The following is an 18,001-nucleotide window of genomic DNA, read 5'->3' as shown; positions in this document are numbered from 1 at the left end:
CATGTTTTTTTTTTTACAGCGTGCTGTACAGTATAAACACACATGTGTTCTGCGTCCTGTTTAAGGGAGTACTGTACAAAATGTGTGTAAAAAGTGTATAAAAGTGTGTGGTTAGGGGTTTTACAGCCTTAAAACATGTATAATAATTGTAAAACTTACTTCGTGGATTTCATTTATTGCGGGTTATTTTTAAAACGTATCCCCCGCGATAAACGAGGGACCACTGTACATAGGGAATCCAAAATGATTTAAAGCTGCTCGCTGCGTCCTCTGTTTCAAAGTTTTCTACCGTCGCCGTCTTCCCTCGTTCTACGTAGTGACGTGAGTCACGTGACTTGATGTCTGATGAACAAATGAATCACCAACCAGTGACTTTTTTTTAAGATAACGTAAGAAAAACAACAGATCCTACTTCTCTCGCATTCGCCAAGAATCACGATTTATTTTTCTGTCAGCCGGTGAATCGTCACATTTGTACCGATTTTTAATCGTGTCACGATGTATCGTTACGTCCCTACAGTCCACGGGATATTAACGTTATTATCAGCTACATAACGGAATATTTTGGGTCGACTCTTCATATTTTGTAGATAACTCTTCACACCTCAGTGTGACAATCATAACTATATCGATTATTGCTGTTTTCAGATCCGACCCGGCAAACACTCGTGTGTGTGTGTGTGTGTGTGTGTGTGTGTGTGTGTGTGTTTAGTGCTGTTCATAGTGTAGATAAAATATGAGAGTTCATTTTAAAGAAACAGATTTGCGTGTTTGTCTCGTTGGTCAGCAGCCGGAGCTGCAGAGCCGCTGATGCTGATGACGGCACTTTAAAAGCCCTCAGCGCCTGATTGCTGCAATTTGCATCCAGAAATCCACAACTGAGTCGAATGTGAACACACAGACTTCACACACGTCGTGTCACGCACACGGTGATGCACGCTGTATCAGGATACGATGACTGTGATTGGCTGCGTGGCTTCATTTCAAAATAAAACACTTGATACTTGAAGAACAGAAACAGGATGTTGACATGAAGATGAACTGCCCATGAGCTCGTGCACTCGTCTGCACAGCCTCAATACAATCAATGAAATCTTATTAATGTTTTTACTGTGTGTGTGTGTGTGTGTGTGTGTGTGTGTGAGGGTAACCTGATGTTTCCACATCAGTCACAGCTGTTGTGTCTGTTTTTATTACTTTCTCAGCAGGTGTGGGAGACTCTTTTTTTTCTTCAGTCTTTATTCAGCTCGGCGTCTTCCTCCCGCCGTGTTATTAGCTCGTCGAGCGCTGGTCATCCCGACATATTGAGTCCTCACCGACACGAGACTTCCTGCATCAATAACCGGGCAGGAATTTACCATAGTTCAGATCAGTAATGAAATCTGTGGCATCTTTGTTATGCAGCAGCGGCACGTTGCTCTGATCTGAGAAGATTGAACTTCAGTCGTCGTCTTTGCGGATAGATCCAAAAAACGTAATTTTTCTATTTTAAATTTTGGAGTTTGATCCAGTGCAGTCATACGTCGAGGAATCTTCCAGATATTTTCTGAATAAAGAGACTTTTCTCATCAAAATACCACAAAAAATCAATTTAAACTGAACTCTGAGACTCCGTATATCCAGTATATCAGTCTGACGTGCATCGGTTCTGATGTTACAGAATCATTTCTCTATTTATTTATTAAATCGTTCAACGTTCTGCAGCATTTTCTTTATGATCAAATCTCGTTAAATTATTGTTCATATGAAATCATAGTGAACTTCATCTTAATGTGCAATGAGCGTTTCTTTGTTTCAATCAGGTGAAGTCGGTTCTGATTTCAGGTTCCTCAGCGTCATCGTGTTTAAGTTGCATTATAATTTAGTTTCATTACAATTATTATCAACGTATCAGCGTCTGCACTGTGTGAAGTCAACGACTCAAATCAAATTATCTGTCAGTGACCTGTGGATTAAATGATCAGTCAAGAAAACAGATCATTACAAATAATTAGAGTCTTTAAAAAGTGACGCTTCATTGAATTTCTATAAAAAAAATTAAGCAATCAGTTTGTATTAAAACAGGTCTTATAATGTAACAGCGCTCATGAATATAACTGTATAAATCTTTGTGTGGTCCCATGATGATGAGCGTGTTGACGTATTTATGAATGAAGTTTTTCTACATGTATCTGATGTGATGCCCAGCTCGCCATAAATTCATAAAAACCAACAGAGACAAAAATTCATAAATCACTGACTGAAACATTTACTGTGTAGCACTGAACTGGAAAAAAAACTCCATAAATACCAATTAAATATTATTTCCATGCTTTTGAAACAAAGTTGGCAAACACATGAAAACGTTTCTCGGCTCCTCTGAGCAGCACCAGAATGTTTCAGCCCGTTTTCATTCAGGCGGGACGTTCACGTCACGGCTGCGCGGCGGCGGCGTCACATGTGGCTGAAAGCTGCTGGCCGGAGGATGTTGTGGAGGAGTTGGAGCCGAGCGCTGTGGAAAGTGGTTTGATGACTTTAACCTTCAGAGGAACAAGAAACAGAAGAGTTGCATCACGCAACCAAGGTCACACACTCTGTGATATATCAGCTAAACCGAGCGTGTGACGGGTCGGGATCCAGATCCAGTTTTTAAAGCTGCAGATCCGAACTCTCCGATCCTCACCTCGTTCTCAGGACTGAAGTGAACAGACACTTTCTTTGTTATCAGGTTACTGTGCTTATAGTATATTATATACTTGTGTGTATATATGTACTATACAGTGGTCCCTCGTTTATCGTGGGGGATACGTTCTAAAAATAACCCGAAATCTGCAATGTAAGTTTTACAATTACTATCCATGTTTTAAGGCCGTAAACCCCCTAACCACACACTTTATACACTTTTGTCAGAGAGGCATTAACATTTCTCTCTTATTTAAACTCTTAAAGTTCAAACTTTCACAGATTTAACAGAAATAAGAACAATACTTTATTGGTAAATGAAACCAAAGATCAAAACCTGTTTTCAAGCCCAAACATTTTCAACAAATTTCATTTTAATGATCAGTCTACGAGGTTTGACACATAAGAAATTATTACCAGTAACTCATATTTCACAGTTCCTCTGACGGTGTCGAACACGATGCGCGTTCATACTGTTCAGTACGCTGTAAAAAAAACAAACATGCGAAATTACACTGATAAAAATCCACGAAACAGCGAGTCCGTGAAAAGTGAACTGCGTTATAGCGAGGGATGACTGTGCTCTGTTTTTTGCTTTTCGTATTTGGCGTTTCACACCAGTGTGTACTGAGTTATATTTACGGGACAGTTTGTCATGTTACACGCAAATGTCCCGGGGAAATGAATTCAAGGTAACGTGGTATAAACAGCACGGAGGAGGTGACTGCTGGAAACCTAAAGTCAGCGGTGACTTATTTAGAGTTACATATTTAACTTACCGAACGTACATCACGTGATGTTTTCCCAAACCTAACCCAACTATGACTGTTTCTTAGTGTTAATCAGCTGTTTAATGTCGTTATGGTGACTTATCCTGAGTTACGTAGTCACGTGAAGTGATGGCGAAAGCTTCCGGCCTCCCACATCAACAACACGGATGAATACCAGCATGCACGGCTTTACAAAGTGACGTGTTTGAACGTTTGAACGTGGTTCAGGATTTCTGTCCATCTTGTAACATCATGAAGCTGATTGGCCGAGGCCTCGTTCCCTCGCTTCCTGTCAGCCTCCGTTATAATAAATCCTGAGCTCGTTGCCGCTCTGCGTGTCGCGTGTTGCTGTCGTCTGTGTGGAAATCCCCACAGCTCCAGTAATGCGTTGTCATTAAGCCAAGAACCAGCCGGCAGATTGCCTCAGTTCCTGAAGATGGACTTCTCTGTGTGACGTTTAGTGACAAACACTGCTGAACGTTGCTGCACGTCGAACGCTCCGCAGTGTTTGAACACGTCCGGTGTTTTTATTCTGTAAAACGGTCGACTCATCTTTAGCCATTAGCTCGTGGCTAACGGCCAACAGGAGTTTCACCACAAAATCCACTTAGTGTGCTCGGCACGCAGCAGATGGAGTCTGTCCATGCGTCAATAAATCAGAACGAGAAATGAGCTTTAAATCTTCTCAGGCCACGACGAAGGCGTGAAAATGGAAAACGCCGAAAATCCACGAGGAATAAGGCGAGTCCGCCTGCCGAGGAAGGCGGTGCGAGGCGGTCGAAAGCTCCAGAGCAGCTGATGGATGGATGCTCAGATCATTTATCAAGATGCTTTGCAAAGCAAACGTCGCCGTGTCACCATGAAGACAAACAGAATGTGAATGAGTCTGGGTGGTGAAGACTTCTTCAACGTACCACGGGTCCAAACAAAGACAGACGGATCAGATTAACGTCTCTGAAGTTTCTGTCCTCCAGTGTCTGTCCAACACAGAGTCATGCTGTCATTGTTTTTTAGGTGTTCTTCGTGTGTCGGTATTTTACAGTTTGTCATTTCCTGATAAACTGTGAAAAGACTCATGTCGCGCTCGCTTTCAATCTTCTGAGGCCGCCGAGCGCTTCGTAGAAAAATAACCAGATCTGGTTGATTGAGCATCAAGGCCCGTCCATACGAGTCCAATCCACATAAATACTTTATGGTTTCGGCCTGGCGTCCAGACGGATCCGGCGTTTTTTGAGAGTGGAAAATTCTAAAACGCCGGAGTCGTCTGGACGGCGAGTGCGGATTTTTTCAGAAACCTTGAACCTCAGCCGCCGCTAGACGCGTCATGACAACAACAATAGCGGACTGCAGGCTCGTCCTACAGAAACTACTGAGTCTATTACAGCTGCTGTGTCACTGCGAGGAGCCGCAGGATGTTCGTGACCTTCACATGCTCCATGGCGTCTCTTCTGGTTTTATTGTGGCGGCGTCACAGCGCCACACACAGGCCTGGCATATGTACTACAGCGTTTTGGGTGAATCTGCGTGGACGCAGATATTCCCGAAATCGACGCCGTGTTTACGGAGATTAAGATTTAGATTCAAAGCGACGGCGTATCGGGTGAGGCCGTGATTCGTGTGGGCGGGGCCTAAATGTGGCGGGTAAAACTCTCCACTCCTGAAACACTTGTTGTCTTTGGCGTGATGAGTCGCGCCAGGTGGACTCGCATTCTTTCAGTCTTACTATCTTCAGAGTCATCGTGCTGTAACGTAAGATACACGCCCTAACTTCATTGAAACACACGACGTGACGTTCCACTGAGTCATTCAGCTTTTCTGCAGAACACTCCTCAGCCTCGACATGCCTGAATCACAGGAACAAAGTTTAACTCTGACTCAGCTCCACGAACTGAGTCTGAGCTGTTTGAAGGGTGGGTGGCGTCAAGTTGTTTCATCAGAGTTTGTTGGATTAAAAAAAACAAAACAGTAAAAATGCCATAAAAGCAAAACTTTCAGCTGAAAGAGGTTAAAACAGCAGAGCTACTTTAAATATTAAAAAGTGGAGCTGTGGTGAAAATTCATGTTCAAAGCGTCACGGAATCAGAAAATATCGTTTGTGATTCACATTATTAGCGGCACTCGTGTCGACATCGTTCGGCGCTGCTCAGCTGACTGTCAGCGTAAACGAGGAACCCTTTTTTAATTGACCTGATTGATTTAATTCAGGTTGGAACAAAAAAAAAAATCAGACAGACAGACAGACAGACCCTCACTGCCGCCACTTAAGAAGAAAACCCACAAAGCTAATTAATTAGGGCCGACTGGCTCATTTGCATGTTTTGTAAGCACTAATTAAGATATGCAAAATATCCAGATGAGCGCCGCAGCCTAAATATGTTTGAAGTGACTCGTCGGCGCAGAGGTATGGACAGGAAAATCGATTGAGGCCACGTCCTTCGGCGGCGGCGCATTAATCCGAGGCTTCCCTGCGTCACAGTCAGGAAGTGCAGGATGTTCGAGGATTTGTCTCGGTGACTTTAAATATTAATACAGCATGTAGTGACAGAGAGCAGGGACAGCCGGACCTCACATATGATGCAAAAGGACCGCAAGAGCTGGAACTGGCAGTACATATAGACAGGAGAGGACGCGCTGTGACTCACTTACAGCACGTTCGTTCTCTTTGTACCGTCACACTCAAACTCTCTGTCTGTGTTTAGGCTGAAGGCCGGGGTGACTTCATCCGGGCTCAGAGACTCAGAGTAAAGATGTGGTTTAAAAACAAAAAAACATTATTTCTTTGGTTGAAAGTCGATCCAAAGAAAAGCGTTCACGCTGTACGATGGCCTCCATTTAAACAGGTGGCAGCAAATCAGATTACATTTGTATTCAGAGTATCCTGAAACACTCAAGTTACATCTCAGGAACATCCTCAACCAGCGCAAACGTTAAACATTAACATTAACATCAGTTCTGGTTCCCCAGCGTCGTTACATTACAATTTAGTTGTTTTATATTGAAGCAGCAGTGACTCCACCACCTGACAGGACTATAATACGTATGTCCTTATTTCAGTCGAAGATATTTAAAGTCCATCGTTGACTCTTTAACGTTTGAGAAGTTCAGAACCCAGAGATCACTTATCATCATTCAGAGCCGTGGTTCAACCTGTTTCCTTCTGTCGCTCTGTGAACTGTTTTCTGTACATTTCATTTTATATTCAGTTGGTAACAATGAGAGAAGAGAGCGGCTGGTAAACAGTGTGACTGCAGGAAGTTTATGTTGGAGGTGAGACGATTTCAGGAACTTTAAAAACAGTTCTCTGTCTGTGTTATGTATTTATTTCATTTCTAACAGTCACACAAACTTCAAGTTCTTCTTTGTTGACGGTTTTCATCTCGTTCTTTGGTTGATTTGACTGTTTCTGTGAGCTCGTGTTCAGCTCTTTAAAACCAGTTTTCTAACCGGTGATGATGAGACACACCGTGTACTCAAAGACTTTCTCTCGTCTCCTCGTGAAGCATTGGTGACCCATGATGGGGCTCAGGACCCAGAGGTTGGACACCAGGGATTTAGACGATGTACAGTAGGGTCCATTGTCGATTGTTCTTCTGTTTATTCTGCAAGGGTTCGAATAACCTTCCCCAAAACCCAGAAACCCCATGACACTCTGTGGTATCGACCTGAAGCTGATTTGGACCGGACATTGCAGTCGGGTAGTTGTTGGGACACTCGACCATCGCTGCTCCGTCTTATTAAAACAGGAGAACAAACTTTTCTGCACGCGAGAAACAAACTTTGCAACAACACGAGTCGGACCTTGTTTGTAGTACGGCACACACGCCGAGTCACCGTGTGGACGCGGCGTCGGACTCCAGATATTCAGTCAGCTGGCGATGATCACCTCAGAGCACACACACCGTCCCCGAGCAGAGCTGGTTAGTCTCAGCGTGGTGATGGATGGAGGATGAGGTCAGTCCTGAGGGGGATCCAGACTCTCTGGAAAAGACCTGTTGTCCTCTCTCTCTCTCTCTCTCTCTCTCTCTCTCTCTCTCTCTCTCCCCGCTGTGTTGCAAACCTCTGATGATCTCATCCACTTACTCACAACACACACACACACACAAATACACACCTACACACCACATGCACTCATCACTTCCTGGGGAAAACACTGCTGGTGATTCCCTCTTGAAGGAGCTCCATCAGTCAGATGTTGATCTACATAAACTTTTGCCGTGCGTCAGTTCGACGTCTGAAATCGAAGGTTTACTCTCACCCTTTGAACGCTGCTTCTGATTGGTCGGATTCATCTGTGGCCTCAAAACAGGAAGGAGTGAATCGTGGAAGGACACACACACACACACACTCGTGCGTGCACACACACACACACACACACACACACACACACACACACACACTCATGTGCTCGGGTCTGCTTCCTGTGGTGAAAGTGACGGGGGATTTCCCCGGTTTCACTTTTTGTCAGCGCTTCCTTTCGAGATGTTTTTGCTCGTCCAACATGACGTCGTCCACGTGTGAGTTCTGTGCGTTACTGTCCCACAGTTCATCCGATACCTGCCTCTAAACTAAAGTTAATTACTGCAGACCACGGAGGAAACAGGTCGGTGCTCTGCGTTGCCTCCTTGTCAGGAAAACGCCTGAAAGCTGCCGTGTGGTGAGATCCATGACAGACAGGCTGAATAATCCAGAACTAAGTGTTTATAAGCTGAGACAGACGACGAGGCCTCAGCAGGAAAACTGTGGCAGCATTTTCTTCATGACTGATGAAGCTGCGCCTTGATTGGTGTGATCTCTGTCAGGTCTGATGATGATCTGCAGATAGTTAAATTTGACTTTTATCCATTCAGTGGTCAGATCTGCAGGACTTCACCTGTCCATAACCACGTGTAGGAGACCCTCCTGTCCACCTGTAGTCTTGTCTCGATCTTGTCTTGGCTGGAGAAGAAACTTTGGACACCACTTCTTGTCCAGGGTTTGGCATCACGTTGGTCGTCTGTATCGGCAGCTAAGTGTCCGACGTTTCTTTGGACGCTCGGTACTCGTGGAATTTAGAAACTGTTTGTGGGCAGGCGGTTTGAAAGAGTACAGGCCAGGAATCATCTGTCCATCACGGTCAAACAGTGATAAACCTTTGCTGGAACCAGTTGGAAGACGACCAAAACAATCCATCACAGTCCGTGAAAGTCTTCAGTGTCCGTTGCTCTTCCTTTAATGAAGGAATACTGATGCCAGCAGCATGAAGCAGCCACCGTTGTTACGTTCTCTCCTGATCTTTGAGGTCACAATAGTCGTGATGTGGTTGATGAAGGACGCTCGCTGACGTTTCAGTGAAAATCATTCATCGGCTTCGTGTGGCGCTGACATGTAAAGTGACCGTCTTTTCTCTCCGCGTCCGTGTAAATGAATCATCCGTCACATCTGAATGTCAAAGGGAGAAATTTAAATTATTACCTGTCTGTCAAAGAGACGGTCGGTCTCCATAAGTCCCCATGTCCAAATGTCCAACTTCACAGCAGAAATAAACATGTTTACAGCCTGGTACAAAAAACAGTTTTGGTCTCTGTAGCTAATTTCCCCGTTCATGACAACTGTACTGAGGGTGAATTTATATACAACTCACCTGTTCACATTATATTAAGACTTAAAGTTATGCAGGATTAAGAGCGTGGACGCTTTGTCTGACAGGTGGGTGTCGATTTTATTATTTATTTGTGAACGTTCAAATAAAATCAAACCAACTCTTCTGTAGTTTGATGAAGTCCTCGTCACTGGTTGGACTTTTAAAGAGGAAGACGGGTCACGCGGGGTCACGGTGCTGCACTAAATGGAACGGAGCCTTAATTAATCAGAACGGGCCGCTCCACATGATCCGACTTCTTTTACTCTGGACTGAGATTCATTAAGCTTTGAAAGTTTTTCAGTCTCCAGGACAAAATATTGATTTCACATTTTCTCTGTCGCGCATCAAAACATGAAGAACATGGAGGCAGAACCAGGCGCTGCCGGGTCCGACCGAGCTTCGTTTATTTATTCATGCGGCAGAGCAAACAACATTTACATACATTTACATTAACATGCGGAAATACTGACGGACGCTTAAAGCTCCATATACAGATGAATGATGCAGGTCGTCATGGTGACATTAACTGCTGATTTACAGCCTTTCAAAATAAAACATTTGACTTTTTATGTTATTGTGTAAGATGAGTAATGGAGTGTTTGAGCATCGATCCACGCAGCAAAAACAAAACAACAACAAAAAAAAACAAACTGCTGAATGCAGCTCGTAGTGAAGGTTGACTGTGTGTGTGTGTGTGTGTGTGTGTGTGTGTGTGTGTCCTCTAAACTGAGACTTTGCCTTAAGTTCAGGTTAAAGTTGAGAATTAATTGAAGTCAATGGAAACCTGAGCGCAGCACTAAAATAATGCAAAGTGTGTTATACAAAGGTGTCACACACACACACACACACACACACCCTAATAAACAACAGAAAGTCAACCATGCGCACTGATATGAACAATTCATTTCAACGACTCAACGATGATTTGCATTGCTGACACAGCCTGATTTTCCAGGTGTTCCAGGTGTTCCAGGTGTTCCAGGTGTCTCTCTCAGTCTGTTATTTACTCCTGGCTCAGCGTGCGGATTAAAACCCTCTCTGATGGTGTAATCCACACCGTCTGCTCAGGTCAGTTATTTTCTGGCGTCTCCACAAACTGACACCAGCTGAACCTGAAGTGGTTCGCTTCCTGCAGCACGGTTACCTTCCAGGATGCGTCGCTGAAACCGCCTCGCAGAACAACAATAACAACACACGAGCTGCCGGCGTCGGCTCTGTGGTTTTGTGTTTGCACTGGAGCTGGTTCTGGTCCTGATGTTGTTTTGGTGAAGACATTTGCATTAAGCTGAAACTTTCTCGGCTCTCCCACGTCGCCGCCCCGGGCGCAGTCTTGTGGCCGGGCAGCAGCATGGGACTGACATTCAGCTCACAAAGGCCGGGATCCTGTTCCCTCTCCAGTCTCTGAGTCTGCATGTTTTAACACGGGACACTGTCTCGCCTGTCTCGCCTGTCTCACCTGTCTCACCATCTCACCGGGTGTCCAAAAAACAAGCAGCATGCAGGAAGACCGGTTTGAGTCAAAGATCCAGACGTGTTGAGATTTATCTGGAGGAAGTTTGGTTTGCCTAACCCTAACCACGAAATGTCACATTTATTGTTGCCATGACAATGAAGTGACTTTGTCCTTGGCTGCGTGTCCGAACCTCAGATTAGATAAATGAGACGGTGAACGCCCTTTAAAGTTCTGCTGGATTCAGAACCCGCCCCATGACGGCACCACGAGAAGAGACGTTCAGGTGACGTGACGGGCAGGTCCAAGTTTAAACACACCGAGTGTCCTCACACCAGCTCAGAGACGCCTGTCTGTCTGTCTGCCTGTCTGTCTGTCTGTCTGTCTGTCTCATTGTCTGTCTGTGTGTCTGTCTGTCTGTCTGTCTGCCTGTCTGTCTGTCTGTCTGTCTGTCTGTCTGTGTGTCTGTGTGTCTGTCTGTCTGTCTGTCTGCCTGTCTGTCTTACTCTCTGTCTGTCTGCCTGTCTGTCTGTCTGTCTGTCTGTCTGTCTCACACACACTCTCTCTCTTTCTTTGTCGCTTCCTCCCTTCTCCGTTTTGGCACATGTTGCCACGGTAACCGCTGCCTCTTTTTTTGGCCAAGTTGTAGTGGTGCAGTTTTTAAGGCCCATACTGGGTTCCACCGCTCCGTCATTCACACACACACACACACACACACACACACACACACGCTATCACGTAATCAAACACACTCTCTAACACCGCCTGTTCACACGCACACATCATCATCAACACCTCTTCGTACTCCGCCTGCATCCATCTCACACACACACACCGTCACACCTACACACACGTACAGTAGGTCTTCTCTCTCACACACACACACACACACACACACACACACTCCTCCGCTGACATCCCTCTCTGCTTTCAGATTCCACAGGAGATTACCCAGAGTGCCGCTGGCCTGAGGATCATCCGGAAAAGGGGGAGAGAGCGCGAGGACGAGGAGGACACACGGTGATTGGAGGAGGAGGTGGAGCTTCAGAGAGACCACCTCCCCCTCGAGTGAAGCCCCTCCCCTCTGTGGAAGTGCAGTGAGTACTTTTATTTTCTTCTTTTTACAGGCTTTTATTTTGAAATATACACATCCTGCTGCAACCTGTTGTTGTCACACACACACACACTGCTGTGAAGAGTTCAAAGCTGCCTGCAGAGGAGCGAGCTCTGCTCAGACCGTCGTGAACTTTGCTCGACAACCATTTTGGTGTCCGGCTTTTGCCACGAGGTCTTGAGCGGCACTGCAGGAGAGCCGAGTTTGTGGTGGGTGCACGAGGAGTTGTGACTCGAGATGCACGAGATAAACCCGATCACGTTGCCGAGCTGTGTGCAGGGGAAGGCGTGTCGTGTAGCTTCACAAAGCAACCGGACGTTTTGACTTTTATCTGCAGCGTCACGGCGGCGTGCGATCGTTTCAGACGCTTCTGTTCGTCGCTGCAGTGGTAAAGTGTTTTCTTCAACATGTGACGTGTTGGCGGGGCCTGATGAATACTCACATTAAGACAAACATTTGTAGTTTTACAGGTTTCTGTTTAAATCCAACGATAACTGACGTGTGCATGTGTACGTATTCGTGCCTGTCGTGTCTTTGCGTGACTCTCTGAGGCTTTCTGTGGGAAACATTTTTTAAAGTAGCATCCGGTCGAATAAATAAAATTCAGGACTGATGATCTGAGGTTGTTTATCTCATCAGACCAGCTCGACACAGAAGGCAAATGCATGAACTTCAGACTCTGACACTAAACTCGCTCTTCTTTGCCGTTTATACTCATCAGTTACTTCGATTGTACTTCGAACGTCAGAGATTTTCTATTGTCTGTTTTACAGCATGTTACTTCATGATGATCAGAAAAATGTGAGTTGTAGTCCGGAGCGTTTAACTTAACGAGATTAGCATAATGATTAATTCTTAAGTGGTGCTCCAGCCTCTCGTCGTCACCTCTCACACAGTTAAATAAAGTTAAATAATACTTAATAGCCGTGCAGAGTGTTGAAACTTTGACTTTTTGTTTGCAGCCAAAAAATTAACCGTGAATCATAAAATCCTCCAAACTGGGTCGGACCTGCTCAGATAAACGTGACGTATCGGCATAATGAACCCTGAAATGTTTCAGACTGACGTCGGTGCATCAGGAGAAACTCTCCTCTCCGTCCACGCTTCATCCTCCTTCATATCTGTGTGTACATCGTGTCATCCGGTACGAGCAGCTGAGGGACAACATGGGAGAAACAAACTGTCAGAAAGTCTCCACATCTTGTAGTAAAGAGTGACGACTGCAAAGCAAGCTGCTGTAAATCCCCGAGATTTGTTCAGAGCGATGAGTCAGTGAGAGGAGGATGTGATCAGACGGCTCAGAGCCGAAAATCCAGGAGGAGAAACAGATCATGAGTGGAGAAGAGGAAGGGAAACAACGGGGAAATGTTGGCGTCAACTCTGATTTGAACGTGGCTGAAATCTGCCTCAGTTCTCCTTCATATGCACGATTAAAGAAACAACAACAACAAAAGACAGAACGCACGGCGTCTGGGTAAAAAGACTGAAACGGAGAGCATCGTCTCGTCTTCTCTGGCTGAGACTCCACAAGTGTTTTTACCGAAATTATACACTGGTGTCGGGTACAATCACTTCTCGTCCATCAGGAAGGAAAAACTTGAAATGAAATCAAACCCAGCCTCACATCTTTGGGCTCTTTTGTCCCTTCAGCGTCCTTCAGCACCTCAAAAGTGGGAAAAGAGGATGAAAAGCACAATTTTGCTGAAATAAATTCAAGGCCCTCGGAGGTGTTTTCTTGTCCTGAATCCAGTCAGGTCCACAAAATATGGTTATTTTTCTTGTTCCTCTCTGTGTTATCAGACACAATTCAGCATCGCTCAGCAATTCATTTCCTGTTTTCCTATCTGCGTGTTCAGATTTAAAACTTTAATTTGCTGTGTTGAATTAAAAAAAAAAAAGCTTTTCACGCATTTAATTCAAGGTGAAATGAAACAACAAACATACGGAGGCTTTCAGCGAGTGGAAACGCTGCTGGTGAAGTAAAGGAGTCACATCTGGACGGCTGAGTGTAAGAGAGAGAAGGCCGAGACACCTTTCTGTACGGGAGGTGGCTCCAGGAAAAAGTCAAAACACTTTGAGAGATGTGACATTTAATTTCCAAAATTCAAAACCGAGGTCTGCAGGTCTGCAGACGTGAAAACGTCAAGCAAGGTTTGAGACAGAATCACATGCGAGAGTGAAGTATGAAATGATCCGACGGCAGAAAGAACAAAATGGGAAGCCGAGTTAAGAGAAGAGGGGAAGGTGATTTGATACTCGAGGAAAAGAGACGACTAATGGAAGAGACACGTACTTCAAACTGTACATACACTCAGAGCCAAGACCGGTGACGGAAAGACGAGAATCTGAGATGGTTTTTGAATCAGTGTGTGTGTGTGTGTGTGCTTGGAAAACCTCAGCTGGAACCAACATGCTCAGTTCAACAGGTTCATGCAGTAACAGTTTAAACATGGCAGCGTCCTCAGCCTCTGGTGCCCCTACAGCACTAAACCGTAGATTCTTCTGCCGCTGCTACGCGAGACGATTGTGTAATTTGGGACAGGACACATTCGGGGAACATTTCAACAAAGCTTGTTTCACTAGAGGCTCTGAAGTTTGTGTTAAAAGTTTTGGTGACCACATCTGGAGCTGTCATGGAGGTCCAGGACAGAATATTTGTATCCCAAACCAGCAGAGACAGACAGCTGACCGAAAAAAGAGCTGACAGTCAACAAAAGTTGATTTAAAGCAACTGCTTTTCCTCAAAATAAGAGCTTCACCGTCGTGTTGATGTTTCATTGACCTGAAAACAGGTGACTGCTGTCTCTGGGCTAGTCTGTCTCTGGATTTCTGCAGCTTCCTGATGGACGCGAAGTTTTTGTTGATAGAGTTAGTCAGCTCAGACCTCGAGGTCAAAGCACCAGTGCGAGGGGGAGCTAATGAGGAAGCCGGTGTCGTGACAGAACCGGAGCCAGTTGAGCAAACTGCTGACAACTGTAGCTGCTGTTAGATCAGTTCGTCAGCTTGGCGGTGAGCTCAGAGCGACGGGTACCCGTCGCTCTGAGCTCACCGCCAAGCTGACGAACTGAGTGTTTGTACCAACAGGTATAACCAGGCTCAGCAGCCTCTACGGACATGATGGCAGAGGAGAAGAGAGTGAAGAGGACGCTGACTGCTGCTGGACTAGGCAGTGATATCAGCTGCTGCTGGGGACCTGGCTGATGATTTTGATGTGTCTTGAGTTGCAGTACCTCTAATGGTCACTAGATGTCACCAATAATAGAAGAAAGCTGCACAGGAAGTCTGCACAAGATTTCTTGGGTCTTCATAATTTGGCTTTTGCGATTGGTATACTTGTTGTTGGGGCGGTTGATAAAGCTTTAAGGTGTTTGTCCAGCTCGTTGGCCAAATGAGATTTTAAGGCTCCAGATAATTTACAAATATGGTGGCATGCAACAAACCCAAAACTCAAGCCTTTGTGTCGACGTCACTGATGCTATTTTCATATTTTTCTATATTTTGGCTTCCAGTTGGTACGTCATTATTGGATTTGACGCCACTTAGTCAACTGTTTTTTTACTCAGCATTCTTTGAGGCACACCTTCACCCTCTCTGGCTGTGTGGAGAACGTCTCTAACAGTCAGTCGGGTTTGTTCAGTTCTCAGTATTCTGCACTGATCTTTTGATTCTCTGTTAAAGCGAGTGGTGTTTGAAAAGGCTCGAGATGACAGCTGTTTGGGTAACATTAGAACCTCTCAGGAATAATTTAATACTAACACATGCCACAGTTCCATAGCTACATGACTTTTGACTTGTTGGAGTGCAGAATGAGTGTAAATGTTGTAAAGTGCTTCATAAAAACCAAACAGTTTGTTTGTGCGCATCACTGAACCCGTCAGTAACTTTTAGCATCTTTGCTTGTATATGAGATCTTTCCGTTGCAGCAGCAGCATCAAATCATAGTCACCAGTCTAAGGGCTCGCTAGTGCAGAAAACCTGACCATCCGAAGCCAAAATTTACCAGCGCTTGGCTGCCTTCCAGCCCGTTTTTTCAGCGTTTTCCTGGGCTCCAGCCAGCCTGCAGGCCGGTGCCAGCCCCACTGGGTGCTCAGGAAGGTTTATTTTCCCGGCCCTTCTGCTTTATTGAATGGGCTCTGTGAAGCTCAAGGGGTGGAGCACCATGCTAACACTGCCAAGGTGATGGGTGCAGTTTGCACATGGGTCATCCGTGCTAAAAATATTTGCATCGAAGGTGCTATGAAGCATCTCGAATGAAAGCATCCACCAAATGGCAGATTTCTGGGGTGGCAGGAGCGGCTCTGCACCTCATGATTTGCTGTCTTCTTTACTCACACTGAGACTTTGTTGGTCATGTGAGTTTGGTGACCTCAGGCCTTTAAACTGGATAAAAAATCTACTGAATCCTGTAAAAAATTAGACAAGATAAGACTGAAACTCTCAGATTGAGCAGCACTGTATGTGTGGCTGCTCTTTAGTGAAGGAGAGTCTTAATTATGAGAAAAATCAACATCTAAATGTTTGAATATTGCTGCTACATGTCCTTATTAATTGTCGAAAACAAAGGCAGCAATCAATGTGACGCCCTGACGTCGTGTCGCTCTCTGATCATACTGTTGTTAATAAAGTCGCCATCTGTTGCCTCCAAATGCTGCTTTCGTCTTAAATCTGAGCGGCGGTGGCGGCAGCCGTGTTGCAGGAAGCGAGCCGGGATATGAACCAGCGGTGGGAGTGTGAGGAGCGCTGTGTTGTGGTGCAGGTGCTGTATGGGGGCTGATGGGATCTCCGCAACCGCTGGTGGAGGTATCGACTACGTGGGAGAGGATGACTCACCCTAAAAAAATCCACACACCTGTGGAGGAGGTGTGTGTGTGCATGTGTGTGTGTGTGGGCAGTCAGCGTGGCCGCTCGCCTCTCACGCTGAGCTGTAGTATGAAACCGTGGCCTCGCCGCCGCTCAACACTCGATTCTTTTCGCTTTTTCTCTCTTTGTGTCTTTTCCTGTTTTTCCACCAACACACCTGAGCAGCAGCTGCTGGCTGAAGCCGGAGACGGTTTTTAACTGTTTGGTGATTCACTTGTTTTGCTCGTGGTTTCTGTGTGATTTCAGTTTTTCCTCGGAGGTCTCGAGTGTTAAGTTTTTAACTTTCAGGTCTTTTTTTTTTCTTTTCTTTTCTTCTCTCGGCTGTGAAATGTCGTGTGGTTGTGGGTGTTCGGAGTTGAGAAATGTGTCATCCAAAATCTGTGTACAGACCCCCCTCACCAACACCAACACCACCAACACCACCCGACTGTTGTTGTTCTTCTGTCCAGATCCTGAATTTCTACAAATTAACACCATGAGAGTGAAACCCAACACATCATGACGTGTATGTCGTGTTGACTTCGCTCTTCTTAAAGTCTTTGACGCTGCGTTAGAGTAATTCAGTTTAACACGAGTGTCTCTCAGTGCTGCTGTTACCTACGCAGGTGTTGCCTCCACATTAACACGATGAAGTGTAAATGGTTAACTTCCCAACACGTTTGGTCTCCAGCAGCGTCTTCGTTGGCGTTGCTGGTTTGTTACTGTCAGAGTTTAGGTGATCGCGTGTTATTGAGCCTAACCTGGCCGTGATCCGTTCACAGGAAGTCTTCTTCCTGTTCGTCTTGTGAGCCAGATTTCAGACTTCCAGTTCCAAAAGTGTCTCGAGCAGCAGCAGCTCAGCTTTCTTAAGCAGCAAATGTATGCTAATGTATTAACTGCGGCTGGGCTCATTTACATCTGCAGTCTTAGCAGAGGTGTGAATCTTCACGGGCCTCATGATTCTATCAGGATTCACCTGATTCTCGACGCATCAGTCCTCTTGTGTTCCTGCACACGGCTGCTTATTCATCAATTAATACGAATTTAGAAATCAGACTGCAGTATCACCTCGGTACATTCTCTCTCTGAAAACAGCTGATGTAGTTCCTTGAATTCGTCGTAACCCCACCCCAAACCTCGGCCATCTTTCTTCAATGTTAGCCTGTAGTTCAGCCACAGTTCAGTGTCGATGTTGCAACTTGACAATGTAACTTTGCAGCTTCAATGTCCAGCCAGGGGGGCTTGAAAATCAATGTCAGTTGGTGGAAGTGTCAAAAATTGAAGTTCCTCAAACGTCCACTTGAGGCTGGCTCCAGAAATGAGTCAGTCTCCATAAGTCCCCATGTCCAAATGTCCAACTTCACAGCAGCTTTGACTGACAGGTTGGTGTCATCACAGACGGTTTGTTTGAGCACCCAGGCTTCATTCGGCCCGCCTCAGCTCAACCAATGATCCACGACATCCAGTGGGGGGCGCCACCGATGCGACGTCCATTCTATACCGTCATTGGTCAGCTGTAAACTCTGAGTTATCTTGGTGTTGCGTTG

The 18,001-nt window shown here is 45.5% G+C and overlaps 1 protein-coding gene across 1 annotated transcript in view; it reads left to right on the top strand.

Annotated features, from left to right (window-relative positions):
* LOC104934240 (zinc fingers and homeoboxes protein 2) overlaps window positions 1–18,001 on the top strand; it is a 102,936-nt gene that overhangs the window by 20,682 nt on the left and 64,253 nt on the right. The window contains exon 2 of the mRNA XM_019277153.2: window positions 11,436–11,598. The gene's annotated coding sequence lies outside the window, so the exon portion shown is untranslated. The remainder of the gene's footprint in view (window positions 1–11,435; window positions 11,599–18,001) is intronic.

The sequence above is a fragment of the Larimichthys crocea genome, chromosome XIII, assembly GCF_000972845.2.
Source record: "Larimichthys crocea isolate SSNF chromosome XIII, L_crocea_2.0, whole genome shotgun sequence".
In the NCBI taxonomy this organism is placed as follows: domain Eukaryota; kingdom Metazoa; phylum Chordata; class Actinopteri; family Sciaenidae; genus Larimichthys; species Larimichthys crocea.
Note: the sequence above shows the minus strand (reverse complement) of the source record. Positions and strands in the feature narration are given on the sequence as shown.